This window comes from Furipterus horrens, unplaced genomic scaffold (genome assembly GCF_987537825.1).
Source record: "Furipterus horrens unplaced genomic scaffold, mFurHor1.1.pri manual_scaffold_6, whole genome shotgun sequence".
Lineage (NCBI taxonomy): Eukaryota > Metazoa > Chordata > Mammalia > Chiroptera > Furipteridae > Furipterus > Furipterus horrens.
The window spans coordinates 170,920,863-170,938,581 of record NW_028327176.1 but is presented as its reverse complement, the minus strand read 5'-3'; the positions used below and the strand labels follow the sequence as shown (position 1 = coordinate 170,938,581).

Below are 17,719 nucleotides of genomic sequence, written 5' to 3'. Positions count from 1 at the left end.
TGAGAATAAAAGCAAAATTTATTTATATTAGACCCAAGAAGGAAATAGATGGGGACATAGCAGACTCCATACCAATCCGACGACCTGAGGTTGGCATCAGGGTATGTTCACATGATACTGTCACTTAGCAACGTGATTTTAACATTCCTTTCTTTGTATAGCTTTTCTAACAGCATAATGTTTTGTTGATGCTTTGCACATATTTATCAGCCTCATTTAAAATTCTACTCTACAATTTGAGTGGAATTTAAAAATTTTCTAATACTTTAGCCCAAGTTTTCATTTTTATATGTAATTTAAATTGTCCTTAAATCACCTTGAGTCACCTTTTATGTTATTCATGCAATTGATGTCACTGGGTAAATGGTTACCAGAGCTTCTTAATGATCATTTAAAGGCATGCAAGTGTTTCTTCTCTTAATCTGCTTTATTAAAGTCAGTTAAAAATAATACCAAAGGGTGAGAGCTGTTAAATAGTGAGTTCAAAAATACTCTGAGAACATCCTGTCACAAGACTAAGGTGACATGACTTATTATTAATTTCCATATAGTGGGTGTTTCTTACTTATGTAGTTATTAATGTTAGATGAAATTAATCAATTATATTACACTATTAGTCATTTTCAAGCAACTGAAAGAAAAACCCATTATTTTAGATTAATTTCAAAGTATCAGGTGGCATCACTGGCCTTTATAGGTTCAGCAAATGGAAATTTTAAAAATAAAAGAGCTAAAGTCTTCTTTGGAAGTTGCAGTAAATAACTACTATTTAAAATGAGTGATTCTGAAGCATTTTAAGATTCTGAGACATCATGAGTCACTGATGAAAAACTAAGTTATGTCCCCAAAACTTCTGTTAGGAGTTTTTGGTTATATTATAATTTTTTCAAAACAAGTTATCCATATAGGGCAATTTCTAACTAAGAATGTTCATATGACTAGAACATGTTTATCTATCAATATATTACCTTTTGAGATAGTTCTCTCTGAGGTATTATAGCCTATTTTCCTATGAAAATTTTTACATGAATATTAAGATACTTTGGCAGGGGTCTCAAGAATAATGTTGACATTTTATAGACAAAATATTACCCCTTAAAGAATAATTATTGTTATAATCAAAGGAATAAATGTGCTGAAGAACACACTCTAAGAGAAGAGATCTTCCAGAAGAAGGAAGTTTACTTGTTTGTTTCCTTTCCACTGCTGGAACTAAGCAATTAGGACAGTGTCTTGCACATAGTAGGTGCTCAATAAATATCTATTGAGTAAATAAATGAATGAAAAAGAGTATCCAAGCAGCCTTAGTGTGTCTGGAGGCCTTCCTGAAAAGAATGCATCATCAGCAGGAGGGTGGCAGGAGGTCTTCCAGCAGAAGGGCATAGAGGATGAGCTGTGTGTGAACCACCATGTGGCTTTGCAATCTGGTCATGTCCCATGTGGCCTTCTCCATTCTCTCAGTGCCTGCAACATCTCTTGTGTCAATACAGGATAATAATAATTAACAGAACCTACCACATTGTTGAGAGGAATAAATAGGTTATAAGTATAAAGTGTTTAGCACATAGAACATTTTCAATAAATATCAGCTAATTTTAGAGTTACAGTTATAGATTGTATACTAATTTTAAATTGAAATCCTCAACTTTCTGTGTAACAAATTTGGACAAGAATTGAACACTGAGACTAGCATATGTTGTTTTTATAAATATATTGATCAAGAAGTCTTGATCATAGGTATAAAAGATTGGACTAAAGGTGTTGAAGTGACACAGAATGTATTTTCATCATACATCCAGGAATAACTGGCCATTTTTTTATAATTTTGTTTTAATATTTAGTAAAAACCACTTGGTATGCAAGATAGAAGGGAGAAAAATGTGTTTTTCTTTACTTATTAGCTTTCAGCAATTCTCCATTTTATGTTTTACAGACTAAATGACACTGGCAAGCACGATGGTCCCTGGCCTGATTCCAACCAATCCTCATAGTTTAGTAAAATTTCAGCCTAGTTTTACATCAATTCTGGTTACCTTCCCTCCAACCATGCAAACTGCACCTCTCAACACTACACATTCCCTCTAGGATCCCAACACACTCACCCTTTGAACAAACTCAGCATTTCTTCATGCCTGGTCTTTATTTTGAGTGCACTTAAAAAAAAAAAAAATCGCCACTTACAGAAAACCAGTTATGGTTCAAGTTCAATGCCAACTGCTGCAGGAGGTTCTTTGATAGACTGTCCCATGCTCTCACCCTTGGAGTCTCCCTGGTGCTTATCAATTTATCTGGTGTTGTCAAATCACCAGGTGTTTATCTAAATTGTGTACCAGGCTTTCTTGAAATGTTTTGTTTATCCTTTATCTTCCATAGCTGCTGGCACACAGTAGTTGATCAATAACTATAAATAGTTTAATCTAGGTTACTTTTTCTTCTTTAAAAAAGGAGTATTTAGCTCGGACTTCCAGTCAAGATAGAGGTGTAAATACACATGCTGCATCTCCTCACAACTAAGAAGGAATTTACAACCACTTCAAAACTAAAAAAAAACAAAAGAAACAAAAAGCCCAGAAAATTGAAACTACAGGGAAGTTCAGCAAAGAAATAATCAGCTAGAAAGGTGGGAGGGGCAGAGCCAGGACAGAGAAAAAGAGGAATGGAGTGGTGGCTGTGAGGGCGGTGCTTGGGGGCAGCATGGCTGGCAGGTGCGGCTAGCAGCACAGAGACCGTAGCTGTGGTGAAAAACACAGTCATACAGTTGAAACCCAAGAAGCGATCTCAGCCCCAAACCAGATGGATCCCAGTCCGAGCCCAGACTGCATAGCTTGCGGTACAGTGCTGGGGAAAACAAAGCCGCATTGCTTCTGACAGTGAAAGCCAGTGGGGGTTAGGGTGGAGGAAGAAGCTACCAGTCTCAAAAAGGAGGCAGCTTGCTTAGTACAGGAAGGGCAAGAAGTGTTTGGAAAAGTGGCAGCAGCCAGCACTGTTTCCTCTCAGACCCCTCCCCCACATACCACGCCAAAATGCGGTGAAAGGGTCGCTAGCACTAACAAATACCTAAGGCTCTGCCCCCTATAATGTAATAGGTGTGACAGCCCTACCAAAATCACAGTGGTAAACACAGAAAGCTGTCAATATGAGGAGACAGGGAAGTACAGCCCAGAAGGAGGAACAGATCAAGGTCCCAGTGACACAACTAAGCAACGAGCACATAGTGCACTGAACAGATGAGGAGATAGAGAACTTAACAGATGCACAATTTAAGGCATTGTTGATAAAGATGCTCACAGACTTGACAGAAAAGGTTAAACAAGATGGGGAAAGAATGAAGGCTATCCCGGCTGAAATGAAGAAAAATCCACATGAAACAAGTGGTGAAAGAAAGGAAACCAGGGTTCAAATCAACAAATTGGAACACAAGGAAGAAATAAATAGTCAATCAGTACAGAAGGAGGAAACAAGAATTGAAAAAAAAAATGGGGAGAGGCTTAGAAACCTCTGGGATAGCTTTAAACATGCCAACATCCAAATCATAGAGTTGCCAGAAGGTGAAGAGGGAGAACAAGAAATTGAAAAATTATGCAAAAAAATAATGAAGGAAAACTTCCTTAATTTGGGGAAGGAAATGGACATACGGGTCTAGGAGGCACAGAGAGTCCCAAACAAACTAGACCCAGGGAGGACCACACTGAGACATATCATAATCAAAATGCCAACGGTTAAGAATAAAGAGAGAACCTTAAAAGGAGCAAGAGAAGAGGAGAGTTACCTACAAAGGGGTACCTATAAGACTGTCAGCTGATTTCTCAAAAGAAACTTTGCAGGCAAGAAGGGACTGGCAGGAAATATTCAAAGTGATGAAAAGCAAGGACCTACAACCAAGATTACTCTATCCAGCAAAGCTATCATTCAGAATGGAAGGGCAGAGAAAGTTCTTCCCAGACAAGGTGAAGTTGAAGGAGTTCATCATCACCAAGCCATTATTATGTGAAATGTTAAAGGGACTCATTTAAGAAAAAGAAGATCAAAACTATGAACATTAAAGTGAAAACAGTATCAAAACTATCAACAACAGAAGCTAGGGAATGGAACAAAGGCAAACTAAGCAGACAACTGGAACTGGAATAGAATCATAGGTATGAGAAGCATGTGAAGGGGTGTCAGCTGGGAGGGGGAAGAGGGTAGAGGGAAGGAAATGGTGCAGGAATAAAGCATAGTAGGAGGGTGCAGAGTGGCCAGGGGGATGTTGAGAAGAGCTTCATGCACAACCCATGGACATGGACTAAGTGGGAGGGGACTGCTAGAGGGAGGGGGGCTGCTGGGTGGAGGGGAGCAAAGGGAAAAGAAATTGGGATAACTGTTAAAGCATAATCAATAAAACATACAAAAAAATGGGGGGATTTATTCCAGGTGTTCCAGGGAAATTTTTTTGGGGGGCGGGGAGAGGCATATTTTTAGCTTTCTGGTCTTCACTAAGAATTGTCTCCAAAATAGAAAATAAATGGACTGTGGTAAGGTACAAAATAAAAGACTGAGAAAAGAAGAGAGGAAATAGGGAATTTTCCTTCTTCACATGGCAAGGCTCATCCAAAATGGTGGATGGGAGAGGGGGGGATACCGGGACTTGTAGTATATGCTAAACTGAGCCGCACATTGTATATAACTAAATTCTGGCAACTTTTGGGAGGAAAGCTACTAGAAATCTTCGCATTGCCATAGCATCTGGAGCCACTGGGGTCAGGAGAGCAAGTAGGGAGCATCCCCCAGCCTCCGCCTAGAAATAAACTAGCAGCAGCCACAGCTGTCTTCATGGGATGGTAGCAGGGTGAGTGTGCAGAGCAGAGGCCCCAGAGACAGCAGTGAAATGTGTGTTTATGGCTGGACATTCCTCAGAGATTACATTACCCACAGAGCACAAATAAGCACGAGTGAGGAGATTTTGACATGAGGTTATCACTGTCTCTGTTTTTTCAGCTTGGTAATACTAGGGAGATGAGGGACTGTGGGGGAAGGGCTGGCATAGTGACAGGCTTATCTATAATGGACCACACTGTGGGAAAAAGAGAAAGCAATGGCATAGCCTTAGCTGACAAAGGGGGGGCCAGGTCACCATGTCACTGTCACACCTTTTAGTGGTGCCACACCTGTGACATGTCTGGTGCTGAGAACTGGTGGCAGGTGGAGCACAGAACTGTCTCTCTGGGTCACAAATACATGAGCAGCAAGCTCAGAAGGTGCTCCAGAGCCTGCCTTCATTACTCCCCACCTCACTTCCTGCTTCATGGAGAAAATGGAAGTCACTAGTGGGAACTTCCCTACTCTTCTCTCACAACACCTACAAAACTTCCTACTCTGTAGCCAGCCTTTCCTTCTTTCTATCTGCTCTATCAGAAGAGCGGCCTCCATTGCTAAGGCCAGTCTCCTTTCCACCTGTTCAGGGCACTTCATTATCAGTTATACCTTTTCTCTGCGGTGCAGTTCACTGCTCTTTCTCACTTAGATCGCTCTCACCATAATGTCAGCGTGCTTACATGTCTTGCAGAAACACTTTCCCTAATCCCACCTTCCCAGCTATCGTTTTTCTCTCCCATTTTATTTACAACTGTACTTTGGAAAGAGATGTATCTGAGGCAGAGCTCAATAAATATTTATTGAAAGAATGACTAAGTGAAAGAATAAGAGACTGAAAAAGGATAATGAAACACTCTCTTCAATAATTTAGTCAAGTGTGCTGTACTGCTATGTATTATACACTCTTCTCGTGGCACGTCCATGTACGGTCGTAGGGAAATGGGAATACAAATGACAGTAATAATGGAAACCCACATCTTTGGGAACTTATACTGTGATAGGTACTATGCTAACACCTTACCCACATTTATTCACTGCCTCTCACAATTACCCTGTGAGAATCATCCTTGTTCTCATCAATCCTTTTCCAGCCCAGAAACCTGAAGCGCAGGTCTGGGAAGCCTCTGCTGCTAGAATCAGGTCCAGGCAGCAGTGCTGCTGCCCCAGCCAGAGAAATCCTTGTCTTAGCTTTTCTCTCATTGCAAGTGCTAAATTTGTTTTATACCATTAAGGTAAAGTTTAAATAAGGAAGGCCATGCCGTTAAGGGGAAAAACAAAATGTCAAAAGATCTGAATCCTGGATCTTAATTCTTTCATTACCTTGCAGTGAGTCACTTGACTTCTCTGGTTTTATGTTTGCTTGTTTTTTTTTTTTTTTTTTTTTGTTTGTTTTTTGCTTGTTTCTTTCTTTCTTTTTTCTTGTAAGATTGAGAAATAGGGCTGAAGGAGGGACTTCATTTTAAAGCTTTGTCATGTAAAGTGTTGTTTTAATGTGAACTGCAATTTTGATTTCATGCTCTTTGGAATGAATTTCATCTTCAAGTGACAAGCCATCATTGTGAAGTCCCATAGAGAGCTTTGAAAAGTACTCAGCTTCACAATTTTCCAAACACTTTCCCAGGTTGGCCTAGTCAGTAAAATTTTTTTGTCCATGACTGCAACTTCATTTTCTGCATCTTTATACTACTTCCTTTAGAAAAAAAAATTCTATTTTTATTCAACACTGAATTTTTTAAAAATAAAATCTTATCTTTTGTGATTATAAGAGGAAAATATGCTTATGGTAAAAAAAAAGGAAGAGGGAAATAATAATCATCTAGAAAAAAATTCTTGTTGAAATGTTGGTATATTTTTAAAAGTGTAGCTGAGATCTTCTTTTAAGATATACAATTTTGTTTCCTGTTTCTTTTTACTTCATATACAGGGTGGGGCAAAAGTTGTTTGTATGGAAAAGAATACAATAATTGATAAATAATATAACAAGAAAAAATTGGTGTTTTGCGTACCGACAACTGTAAACCTGCTTTTGTCTCACCCTATATTATAAACACTTTGAGAAACTGTCTTTCAACAAAGCACAGTTTGCATGACAGGAAATAAGCAACTCCCGTTGAGAAAAATTAAAGCAACCGGTGGCAGCCCCGAATCTGATTTTAATTTGTCACCACAGTGATTCCATTTCCTCCTTTTGGGGAGATAGCTGACAAGTGTCCTGGGTTGTCACCACCACCTTTTTCTCTTTCTTGTCAAAAAACAACGTCAGTGATGAAGTGAGCAATTTGTCAATTGGCACATTGTTCCAGAGTAGGAGGAATAATAAATGTTTGAAAAGTTGCAAAATCTAGTATTTACATAGATGTATAATTACATATTTTCTAAATTAATTATAGACCTATTTGTTCAATGATAATGAACCATTTTTATGCTAAAGAGGAAATAGTCTAAGTATACTATAAAAGGAAAGTGACCATTATAATGTAAGAAAAATATTTAATGTATGTAATTGTCATATATGTCACATAAAAGGAATATATTGGTTACAGGTATTGATTTTGAACATTAAAATTCATATAGGAAGAAGAATGAAAATTTATTATAGGTAAGAGCTTATGCTCTGGCATTGTATTTTTGGGGTTTGAATTCTGGTTAACAAGTTTATTTTGGTATTTCTCCTCTTTGGGCTTCAGTTTACATAGTAGCGTCTACTTCATAGGGATCTTGTGGGGATTAAATGAGTCAATCTGTGCAAAGCACATAAAGCAGAGTCTAGAACCCAAGAGCTCCACACATATTAGCTATTATCATTGTTGTCTGATATGATATATATATGGCATAACTGATCTATATCAGTGATTTCCAGGTACTCATGGTCCCAAATACTCATGGAAGATCCAAGACCATGCTTGCTGCACCCGATCACCTCAGGGCACTTTGAAAAATAAACTATCCAGAGGTTCAAGTTCAGTGAGTTTGCAGTTACGATGTGATGGATGGTTTTTTTGGAGATGGGGTGGGAGCACAGAGCAGAGAATGACTACAAAAGGGTTGGAGAAGGCTTCACAAAGGTCTAATGCAGGCCAAGGCTTCCTAAGAGAAGAGGTAGGTGGTTGGGGAGGATGTACTCAGCATAGGAAGAAGGTATATCTAAAGTTCACTCCATTTATTGAAGTCCTGTCAGGAGCAAGACAAGTTGCTGGCTGCATTGATCTCATTTACATCTCACTCAACCCAGTGAGGTTGGTGTCACTTTCTCCTTCCACATCTGTGGACATTAAATATTTTGCCTGTCTTTTCCAAGCTCACGCAAACCCAGGTCTGACTTTAAAGCTCATCATCTTTCTGTCAGTTCCCTCTGCTGACCATGTTCTAGAGAGAGCACTGGGTGGCAGGAGATCAGTGTGCATGGAGCTCCCGGTGGGGTCACCACAGTAGACAAGGCAGAGAAGTAACATGTGCTTGGCTGTTAATGGCCTGTTATTTCCAATGTTCACAGCAGCTCTTCTGCGCTTCTAGACCTTCAGGAAATGACAGCCTTGGGGAGCCTTGCCTAGGAGGGATCCACAGCTGGGCTCCTGCGTCTTAAGCCTGGGATTAAGCACCTCTCATCTTAATACTGTTGTGGTGGCTGTTGTCAGGTGCAGTGACATGGGCCACCTTCCCCTTGGGACCTTCTGCCCTAATTGCTGCCACTTTCTTCAGGCATCTGTTCTACTCCTAAGGTTACTTAGAAATAATCAACCACCCAGGAGCCCCAAGGCAATTTGGCTTACTAGTTAGAGAGAAAACAAGATCTTAATCTTATGTATTCACCCTGAGATCTCAATTTGGAAACACACAAAAGATTCTAAGGATGGAAAACTCTTCCTCTATTTTTTTTCATGGCAAGTCATTCAAATCCGAAACTTTGAAAGTAAGATGGCAACAAAAGGACATAACTCCTCGTTTTGTTTATTAATGAAGTCATAAGAGAAATGCTGTGCCTGCTTCTGGTAGGTTGTCACTTTAATTTTATTTAACAAACAAGTCATTTTAACTCAGTGACTCATAGGGTAACTTTAGTCAAAAGAAAATTTACTCCTGCTTCTCTCTGTTTTATGGTCTCCAGAAATCCAAAGAAGTCACTATGAAAAGAAGCCACTAGAAATGCCTTTGAATTAGGGTTTTACTCAAGGAAGTGTTGCAATGGGAAATTGCCACTCATCTGTGCTGTATTCAGGTGAGTTAGCAAACCCACTGGGCCATGACATCAGCAGCCACGTTTGTGCCTAATAGAATCCACTATGGTGGTGATGGTGGGGAGGAAGGGTGTATCTAAATAGTTTCTCACAGAGGAAAATAAGTTTCTGGGGAAACTAACTTCTTTGTGGGTTTATCATCAACAGTTTTGTGTTTTGCTAAATCAAGCTTATTATAAACCAAAATTATAGGGACCCTTGAATAAAGTAGTTGATTTAGTGATACCTGTTCTGGCCATGGCTCATGGGTGATCGTCATTCCCAAGTAAAACTTCCAAATCAGGCCTCTCGTGCTTGCACAGCAGTCCCTTATTGCCAGCTGTCCCTTGGATATTTTCACTTGACTACTGCAAACAAATTGTCTCAACTGAGCTCACCAACTTTCCTCCAATTTCCCTTTCTACTTTCCTCATCATTGGCCTCATCTCCAATTTTTCAGGTGGTCAGACCAGTCCTTGGAACTTGCAGTATCATTGAGTTTTATTTCCTCTTATCATCTCTGGATTTATACTTTTATTTCTATTGCCACCATAGTCTTACATTTCTCTTGATTCATTGAGTCTGTCCTTCCTTCATATGGGTATTAGTTAATATTCTTAAACACTGATTTATTCTGACCATCTTTTTCTCAGTATTCTATAGTGATCCTTTTCATTTAATGAATCAAGCTTGAATGCTTTATCTTGGCATTCCAAGACTTTCATTTTCTCTCAAGTCAACATACTCTGTCACCCATATGTCAGCTCAGTCTCACTTCCAGGCCATTTGTTAACCAGTCAACACTCTATCTTATCTTTCAGAGTTCAACACAAGATCATAAGGCCCTCTTCTGCTCAGTGACCTCAGTAATCTCTGCCTTCTCTGGCCTCTGATTTACTGTTGGTGTCAATTATTTTAGAACTAGACAATTTATGCTCTTGTGTGGCTCCTAGTTTAGTGTGTTTTTGTCTTATCCATGTAATGAGGTTGTTAGGTCTTTGAGGCTAGAGGAATATCTGAAAGTTTCCTTTTGAGCACTCAGAATCTTCAGCCTAGGATAGGATGGAGTAGATACCACCTTGCTACTTCTAATCCTTGTTGATTAAAAAAAAAAAAGTGTTCAGATATTTGCATTTGTTGTCTCTGGAAAACTGCAGTCACACTGCTGCTTGAGACAGGAGCTAGCAGCCATCACATACAAAGTTATCTCAGTTCAGTGGTTATTAATGTAGCTCAGAGTACTTTGGCCTCCTCATGGCCTGTTGGTAACAGAGTGGGTGTTCTATTTATTGAATGAGTGAATGACAACCCAGAGGAAGTATTGGATTCTGATTCAATTTTCTATTTTTCATCATTCAGGTAAAAAAACATCTGTTAAATGATGTCAGCCAGGCTAACAGAAGGCAATGGTTATTTTCAGTTCTAGCTTTAGGTTAAAAATTGTGTTTGTGTGTGTGAATATGGTCTTTCCCAGACAGTTAGGTATATTGAATGCACTGAATGACTTCTTCTGACTTCTCTGGTCCCTACTTGAAAATTGCATCTTCCAACAGAATTTATATCCAATTGAATGAATTATTGACAACTCTTTCCTGGTTCCTTAGGTCTTGAAGCATATTTGAGAATGACCCTAAAAGTTGGCTTTAGCATGCAGCTGTCTTTCACTTTGTTGTAGCTTCAGGAACTACTTATATTTTATGCCTCCAGAAGGTCTTCCCCAATTTTTCAAGACAAAATTAATTATTTCCTTCCTCAAAATTCCCAAAGTTAATGATGCTCTCCTCTGAATCCTGCATACACATACATGTTTCTTATTTCTATGTACTCTTATTTTACATGCATGTGTTATTAGATGATCACATCATGTTAAAATACAATTGCTTACATCTCTGCAAATTTCTCAAAGACAGTGGCTAAGTCTCATTCATTTTTGTGTCTCCTGGAACACTGTCTACCCCAGGGAGTACTCTGTCAATGGTCACTGATGAGTAGTATGACATGGAATAAGTGAAGTGGTGAAGACCCATTAACTCTGTTTTCTGTGGTGGCATTTTGGTGGCTAACCATCCTACTGGTCTGGCATTTCCGCATCTGAAGTGCTGGGGAGGTTGCAGCCAGGAACCCTGAGTGCACATCATGAAATATGGTCCAGGTGAGTCAGGAGGTACCACAACCACAACCAGTGCCTGGTCCTTCCTTTAGAGGAAGGCAAATATTGAACTTTGAAGTTGTGGGGTATTACCCTGGCACTCATGAGGAGTCTCAGTCCCAACTGGCACCTACCTTGTCTGCTTGGGGAGCACAGGGCGGGAGGGGGAGGGTCAGGGCTTTGAGGAAGGTGGGATATGATCCCCTCAGGACAACTTCTTTCAAATCACCCTGTAATATGTTTTTAAAGAATGTTTTTATTTTATTTTTTCTTTCTCTTTTTACCTTTTTTATTGAGATATAGCTGACATACAACATTGTGTAAGTTTAAGGTGCAGGACATGTTGATTTGATACATTGATATATTGAACTATGATTACTACTGTAGCATTAGCTAACACCTCTCTCAGGTCATATAATTATCTTTTCATTTTTGTGGTGAAAACAAGTAAGATCTCTTAGCACCTTTGACGTTTATAATATGGCATTGTGGACTATAATCACTATGCAGTGTATTAGAGCTCCAGAGCTTATTTTTCTACGAGCTGCAAGTTTGTATCCTTAAACAACATCTCCTCCCATCACACTTTAGTTTAGGTGCTTCATATTTTGTGTGGTTCCCATAGGTAAAATGGAAAGTTATCTTTAAGAAGATTACTGAAAGGCCGTCATCATCTGCATAGAAGTCTCTCTTAGAAAACAAAGTTTATAACCAAATGCCTTTCCATCTTTAAGATGGGGCTCTCACTTTATCCCAGTAGATGGTAACCTACTGGGTGGTTTTTGGGTGACAGTCTTTTTGCAAATGTATTTTATATTTCTACAGAGTGTAATATGTTTTAAATGGCAGCTTTTTAAAAAGCATTTGAATCTCTGGGTCACTTATACCTTTCCTGAAGGAGAAGTAACCCAGTGACTTAAATGTGTGTGTGTGTGTGTGTGTGTGTGTGTGTGTGTGTTTGTAAATATTAGTTCTGTTTCAGAAATAATAAGCAAAGAAAAATATTTTTGTAGGTATACTAAAATTACCTCATGTTCACGTAGCTCAAGTGGCCCTGCCTAGACAGGCAGCTCTGGAGGACTGGAACTTTAAAAATCAAGATTAGGAAATTAACCCACAGGAAAAGCCAAATAGCCAATTAACCTATGATGTACTGCAAAGCCCAGGCCAGTCTGGAGCTTCGGGTTCTCTGTGGCAGCGGACTCTGGTGCCCTAAAACCTCTAGCTGAAGCTGCTTCCTTCCCTCCGGCTCTGCAGTCACTGGGGATATCGGCTTTGCATGTCACTTCCTTTGCTGAGCGAGTGTGGAAATCACATTGTGTTGGTCTGAGATGGTTGCCAAGGGAACATCTACACCTAGTCATTATCTACTCAGGCGACTGATTATATTAAACCAGGAGACAAAGATGTAGAAGGGGCCGCTGTAACCACCTCTTCTGCAGAGAACTGAAATTGCTTTTTGCCACATTCACCTCTGTGACCATGTCTCTCTCTGAACACTCTTCTCTACAGGTTCTCTTCTTTTGTCACCACACCCCCCTCAACAGAGCTAGTGAATAAAATAGATCTATAAGAAGTTGGCATTGGTTTAATGGAGTCATTATGTTTCCAGTTCTCCTGCCTTTCTCCAGTTCTCTCATATGGAATAAAAATAATTGTCACCCTTTTCTCTCACTCGTTCTTCCCTTCCATGCTTAGGTATAGTGGTACCTGTCCTTTTTAAAGGTCTATGGTTCCTATATCCCACACAATGGTGTTGAAACCACAATCTCCTGTTACTTATCTACAGATGCCCTTTTCTAAATGGTTTGAAATATACACAGGAAATGCAACTGGCTGTTAACAAATGACTTTATCTTACATGTTTATCAATAGACAAATGGATGGATCTGAATAGATTTCTTATTAGGAAGACTTTTTTCATCTTCATTTCTAGAATGCAGGTGACAGTTGAGATGTGTTGCCTCAAAGTACTTTTTTGAGGAAAAAAGCTATATTTTCCATTGGCCTTCTAATTTATTATTCAAACCAGGATATTTTGGGAGTGAAAGGTGGCATTATTAATAAGTAAGCTTGGACAACAGGTGCAAACTAGGACTATGTCAGGCAAACCAGGTATATATTGTCACCTGTTACATAGACAATAAGTACATGGGCATGGTAGTACTGTGCTTCAAAAATATGGGTAAAAGGACACTTCTTCCAGAAAATTTTTTTTTGAAATTAGAGATCATAATTGTGGAATCTAATATCTGGATCAGCAAGAGAAATGCCCTTTCTGTTTATACTTCTGTCTCATTTAAGACTCATTTCAAGAGTCCATTCTTGAAAGTAAAGAGATGGCACTAGAACTGAAAAGAAAAAAATGATATTAAAGAAGGAAAATAGATTGGACTGAATGTGCCTGTGGAGATGTCATAAAACATTTTAGTTCTGTTTAAAAATCTAAGTTAGGGATTGGTAACGTTTTTTCTGTACAGGGCCACACCATAAGTAATTTTGGCTTTGTGGGCTGTTTTGGTCTTTATTGTAATTACTCTGCCATTGTAGGGTGAAAGTAGCTATAGATCCTATGTAAACAAATGGGCATGGCTATGTTTCAATACAATCTTTTTTTCCCCCAGGTTTAAAATTTTTTAAATTGAATTTATTGGGGTGACATTGGTTAATAAAATCATACATGTTTCAAATCATCTGCATATTATTGTGCATTCACCATGCAAAGTCAAGTCTCCTTCTGTTATCATTTATCTCTCCTTTATCCTCTTCTACCTCCCTTTACCCTTTTTCCCTCTAATAATCATCATATTGTTGTCTGTGTCTGTTTGTTTTGTTCAATCCCTTCACCTTTTCCACCCAGCCCTCCAGCCCCTCCCCTCTGACAGCTGTCAGTCTGTTCTCTGTATCTATGAGTGTTTCTATTATGTGTATTAGTTTATGTTGTTCATTAGATTCCACATATGAGTGAAATCATATGGCATTTGTCTTTCTCTGTCTGGCTTATTTCGCTTAGCGTAATGTTCCCCAGGTCCATCCATGCTGTCACAAAAGGTAAGAATTCCTTCTTTTTTTATGGCTGAGTAGCATTCCACTGTCTAAATGTAACACAGCCTTTTTTATCCTCTCATCTACTGATGGGCACTTGGGCTGCTTCCATACCTTGGCTATTGTAAATAACGCTGCAATGAGAACTCTTTTTTTTCCTTTTTCTTTCTTCTTCATTTTTTTAAAAAACAATTTTATTTATTTATTTATTTATTTATTTATTTATTTATTTATTTATTTTTAGGAAGAGGGGAAAGGAGAAAGAGAGAGAGAGAAACATCACTGTGTGGTTGCCTCTCACACGCCCCCAACTGGGGACCTGACGTGCAACCTAGTCACGTGCCCTGACTGGGAATCGAACCAGCAACACTTGGTTCGCAGGCTGACGCTCAATCCCCTGAGCCACAGCAGCCAGGGCTACAATGAGAAATCTTATTTATTACACAGGTACAGATGGGGGCACAGATTTGGTGCGTTAACTGTTGTTTGCCCGTCTCTGACCTAGTTGTCTATTTTGAAGGAAAGTTATTTTAGATACTCATTCTTAGGTCTCCTGACCTTCTGTGACAAGTTGGGGCCATGGCTGTTGAGACCAATGAAATGTTCACTAGGCCTTACTATTTAATGCACATTTTTGTTGTGTGTATTCCAACTGTTCAAGGGATGTGTTGAGGTGTGTTATAGAGGGTAAACACCAGTAATACTTTGGGCAGGGAATGGAAGCCATGTGGGTTTCAGGGAGTATTTTAGAAGAAAGGCTGCAGAGAGAGAGACATAGGGAGTAGAGGCCATGGTGATTCAGTTTTGCTTATAAATAGTTTAGAAAATAAGTCCAACAAATGCTAGCAAAACTGAAAGCACTTGAGGAAAATGAAGTCTTGGGCCTCTACCTATACTTTAGAAGATGATGCACAATTATGGTAAATTATATTTTAAAACTTGCTCTAACTAGTTTGGTACTTACTGTGTAGAGTTGGAATCATGTTTTGTTAATAAAAATATAGTTTTAAGAGAAATTTTTCCTTAGGGATTTATTTTAAAATTTTTATAAAGTTAAGTTTAAAATGCCTTCCAATAGGCAGAAAGCACACATGAACAATTCAGGCAAATCACAAGAAGAACATGAATGGAGTGTACATTAAGTAGTAGGAGATATGACATTATCTCACTATGTGACTGTATATAACACAGATATCCACATAGCTTCTGCTACCTGGTGACAAGCTGTTTAATTGCAGATCAAGTTTAGGAAATTGTGGAGAGTGACCATAGTAATGTTATTGGTTCTAGTCTCACTTAAACCATATTTAGGGTGTTAGATAATAAAATGGATAATATCACAAAAAGGAAAAACCTCCGAGAGCTTCAGTCTTATCTGAATTGTTCAGCTACATGTAAGGAAAGATTGAATAATTTGTAATTGTTTAATATAATATTTTTGAGGGGATCCTCTAATTGATAAGTTAACAATAGTCATTGGGAACCCCATAACTGTAAAGAGAAGGTCTTTAAGGATTTTTCAAGTCTCTTTAGGGATGTGTTTTATACACTGAGGGAGAAAAAATTGAGACCATGTATAAAGCAAAATACAATAAAGGCAAATTAATTTTTCTTTGCATGTGTCACTGGTGAAGAGACATGAGTGAAAGAGTTCTTCAGAGTGGAGTGCTGAGCAGAGGAGAAAGGAGTTTCAGGATGGATAGAAAGCACTGTCACTTGGCAGGTAGAGGAGCATGAGCAATAGGTGGGATGGATGACGTTGGAGACAGAGAGCCTGCTGGGCTGGGGAAGGGGGCTGGGGTTGAGTCTAGGTTCTAACTAGGCAGTTCCTGAAGGATCTACAGTGGAGAGGTGACCGGATGGCACCTGCTTGTACATGATGCCTTAGATGGAGAATAACAGTGAAATATTATCTGCATTGAATTTGTGTTTATATTTTCCCATAGTTTTCCAGGTTTTTCAGCTTACACAAGTAAAACAAGCTAAATTGTAAAACATAAAGTCCAAGGTTCCAGAAACCTATGATGTAGAAGTAAAATATTCCATAATCCCATCAATAAACATAGCCACCATTAGCAATTGCTTATTAACACTAGGATAAAGAATTAAAAAAAGATTTTTGTCATTTGGAACCTTGGAATCACAAAAAGAAATATCTTCTATTTTTCTAATTTGTTTATATCTTACATTACAAAACATGATACAATATCTCATTTATTGAAAGAAGCTTTTTGGTTATTTTCTCTCTCTTACACTCAGTACGTGATGCCGTTGAGAATTCTGGTCTCTATAAGACAGTGAACAGGACCCCTTGCTCATTCATACCCTGCTTGGTGGAACTATATGCTTGGGACCTGCAAATTCATACAGTCTAGAGACTATCAAAGGAGTACCTTCAATATGTAGCTGGGACAGTCTATTCACGGTCATAGAAGTAAGGAGGAGCTGTCAGAACTCCCTGTGGGCTCTATTCAATATTGCATTGGTCAGTGACTCAGTTCTTCCAAAACGTGGGGTCTGGGTTGGGGAGGTTGTCTCTAGTATGGAAGGAATTACTCCAAGTCCTGTGTCCCCCAAAGGATGGAGAAACCAGATATTGCACATTGATATGGGAGGTTAACAAGCCAGAAATACAAACATGTCCATCTTCTGTTGGCCTTTCAAGTATCTAAGGATCAGAAACAGCCAGTTCTAATTTCTCCTAGTAATTTCAGGGGTCGAGGTAAATCAAATTACCTCTTTAGCTTGAACTTGTTTATGCCTAAGGAAAGTAATACTCTGTGGGTACAGCCCAGCACTTTGAAATCTATAGATTGGAAGTGATATGAGAACCAAACACTGAAAACCTTGGAGCAAATTGTGAGATTTATCCACTTTCTACCCCCACCCTCAAGGCCAAAGTGAAGGACGATTATAACAGGAGATACAAAATCTGCAGGGATGACTGGTCACTGGTTTGAATTTCCAAAGGAATTTGAGATTAATAGAATTATGAACCAGAAGTTGAGCAAAACTCCAAATGAGGAATGATAAATGAAGGGGAAAGGTAGAAATAAATGAACTTTAGAGGCAGTGATAGTGGAGGAAGCAGCAAGCTCAGACTAAAAGGACATTTTGTGGTGAAGAGTTTGTACCAGGAATGCAAGAACGGACCTCAGGGATTTAGGTTAGACAAGGAAGGGAGAAATCAATAATGGGTAGGTTACTAAGGGCAGCTCTTAAATAGGTTTCCCTGTGGGATTTTAAAAATAAAATAGAAATTTTCTAGTCTAATGGCTGAAGGTGAAGAGAATGTGCTGGATAATGAAAACAAGGGTTTCCTTATATAGGGCTTCAGTTTTAAGATTTATATTTTTAAAGTTGACATGATCTCATCTGATCCCCCTCTTCCCCAAATCTCTGAGGTCAGGGCCAGAATTACCTCACTAGTGAGGAAATCTGAAGACAAAGGGTTAAGTTG

General features: G+C 38.9%; 1 protein-coding gene across 2 annotated transcripts in view; it reads right to left on the bottom strand.

Moving 5' to 3' along the window:
• The window catches only part of PDE7B (phosphodiesterase 7B), a 288,623-nt gene that overhangs the window by 55,665 nt on the left and 215,239 nt on the right, over positions 1-17,719 (bottom strand). The gene's annotated exons all lie outside the window — the stretch shown is intronic.